Source organism: Ornithodoros turicata, chromosome 2, assembly GCF_037126465.1.
Source record: "Ornithodoros turicata isolate Travis chromosome 2, ASM3712646v1, whole genome shotgun sequence".
Classification (NCBI taxonomy): Eukaryota; Metazoa; Arthropoda; class Arachnida; order Ixodida; family Argasidae; genus Ornithodoros; species Ornithodoros turicata.
In genome coordinates, this window is record NC_088202.1 from 132,679,863 (window position 1) to 132,682,521 (window position 2,659).

At 44.8% G+C, this 2,659-nt stretch overlaps 1 long non-coding RNA gene across 1 annotated transcript; it reads right to left on the reverse strand.

Annotated features, from left to right (window-relative positions):
• Window positions 1–621: 621 nt before the first annotated feature.
• On the reverse strand, window positions 622–2,413 carry LOC135384061 (uncharacterized). The gene is made up of 4 exons (XR_010420225.1): window positions 2,167–2,413; window positions 1,966–2,093; window positions 1,589–1,885; window positions 622–994 (listed from the first exon to the last, which is right to left on the reverse strand). It is a non-coding gene; the product is annotated as an uncharacterized LOC135384061 (long non-coding RNA).
• Window positions 2,414–2,659: the final 246 nt, after the last annotated feature.

A 2,659-nucleotide genomic window follows, 5' to 3' on the forward strand; every position in this document is an offset into this window, starting at 1 on the left:
TTTGCCCACCAGTGGGCAGATCACGTGACAGTGGCGTAGGGAATTGGGCAATTTAACACTCTATTGGGATAAATTCACTTTCTCGCGCATGGAATTTGATGGAGGTGCGCAGAAGTAATTGGAAAACCTCCCCCGAGGGACAGTATACTTGACACTTGACACCATAATGTTCAGGCAAGCAGGGGATTTAATACGGTATTATTATCATTTATTTTCTTTTTTTGCATTAGCTGAAGCACCCCGTATACCCGTATAGTGTAGCTTTCCAAATATCGTAGTGCCCCAAACTGCACTTCGAAAACAAATTATACGATGCTCTGCAGACCATTACTTAGGCACAACGTAGCGCTTTCTGATTACGATACACGCAGCTCTAGGTATCTACATATTGCATGCTGAGGTCCATATATTTACTTGTACAAGCCCCCAAAAGCGAGACCTTTGTTTCCCCTATCTGTATCAAGTGAACGTAGATGGGTAGAAATCCAGCGAACCGGTAGAATGTAGGAAGGGAGTTGCCTCACACTCTTAATTTTTTTTACACCCTTTAGGGTGTAATAAGGGTGTAATCCCAAAGTGCGATAACTCACTCCCTTTAGGGTGTAATATAACACCCTTTTCAACCGACTACAACCTCAAAAAAGGGTGTAATTTGATACTTCAAAAACATCCTTTAGGGTGTAATCCAAAAGTGCTATAACTCACTCCCTTTAGGGTGTAATTTAACACCCCTGGTAATATTACACCCTTCAAAAAGGTGTTGTCAAGTAATACATGTGCTACTTGAGAGATAGATGCTATAGTTCTCACAAATGCCAGCAGCCAGAAACTGTGAATCTATGTACATGTACGCAGTCCAATAAATGAGGAGTTGAATTACTCATACATAATTCAGTATATCAAAGTGTGCCAAAGCTTAATGTGCCCTCAAGGAGCAGCGAAAGAGCGAGCAAGGAGCAGCGGCTTTTTCGCTTCACAGGTTTTCTTGAATGCTCTGAAAAAAAAAAAAGGCATATTGAGCTGGACATGTACTGCTGGCGACATACTGTCTGTCATTTGGGTTTCATGGTTTCGCTGCTTGCTGCGGCATGCTGCAGGCAGTGAGTAATAAACTGGCACAGCAGATTTTTCCCGACCTGCCTGCTGCTTACTACTTGCAACGACTCTTCACAGAAGCTGCAGAATGCTGTGAAAGCCCGAAACCCAAACTTAAGACACGTACGTCTCAAATAGGTACAATGTACATTCTAAACCCTTTGAGGGATAGGTGCCGCCTGATCAACTGGTACATTTCACAAAAAGTGCACCAGATGACTTCAAGAGGAAGCCTGCGAAAGCTGTAGGTGCCCTGTGCCCCCTGAGACAACTGGTACGACATCGCTGCTGACGTCGGGAGCCACAGTGTACCGGACGTAATGAAGGAATACTTGTACCAACTAATACGCGAGACACATTATGCCTTTCAAGTTCTCTAACAGAAAATGATCTCCAGGCTTCGGGGAAAAAAAGAAAAAGAAAAAGAAAATAGGGGAAAAATCCACCAAGGACATTGAACTTGAAACACCAAATTTTATTGGCGTGCACATACCTTTAAATTTCATCCAGTACATCATCGTTGGCTGAATGGAGAGCATACACGGTTCACTAATCCCAACACACACATATGAAGCACACGTTGAATGGACACAACCCCTCCGATGCACCAGGCTGGCACTGCAAAGCTCAACCAAGGCCATCCTTAGTGACGAACACGACAGTTCCCCAAACGAAATGGCCGACGAATAATTGTCCGAGCATGTGGCACCAGACCCCTCTTCGATGTGAGAAGCAGTTGCAGTTGCAGTTTTGCACGCATATGTGTGACCGTTGAGACAGGACACACTACCTGTAAAGAAACCGAAGTGAATATCACGCTGGTATTGTTCAAACGTTAATGCTAGAATATTACAGCTTTTTGTAACTCACGTCCTTGCAGTCGATACAGTCCCACGTTCACCTGTAACGAAAGAATACAATTAGCCTCTCTTGTAATATAAATCGTCGCTTCACCGATGTAGCCGATCCACTCCTGCCATTTGCAACGTGTCCATCGTCTGCAACAGAACGATTGTTAAACACAAGTAAAACGCAGGCGTCGTACGTTGCATCACAGCCAGGTTGACTTACCTTAAGCAAACATTAAACTTGTAATTAGAAAGCAAGGTTGTCGTCGTCCTTTCAAAGGCGAGGTTGCAGCGCACATAACAGGCACGAACGCAGCGACGAATGCACTGCGGTAGAATACGCGGTGCCACGTCACTCCTCACGGGCGGAGCGCGGAACAACGTAGTACGCTCCAGCGAAGGCACACATATTCAGCCGGCACACGGATTATTCGACAAGCACACGAGTATACGGCTCAGGAGGCACACATATTATTCAGCGGGGCACACATATTTGTCGATAGGGATCGTTGAGCTTGCTATTTGATAGCTGCTACGGCTGCTTCCAGACGGTTACGGCTGTGTACCGGCTGTAATTTCTGAGGGAACTTTTTTAACCGGCACATGTTCGTCACAGGATTTAGAATATAGACTCAACATTTCTGCTGAGGTGCCCTATTGTATGCATCTGTAGGTAACATGAAGCATATCATTGTGCTTTCAAAAGAAATACAGTT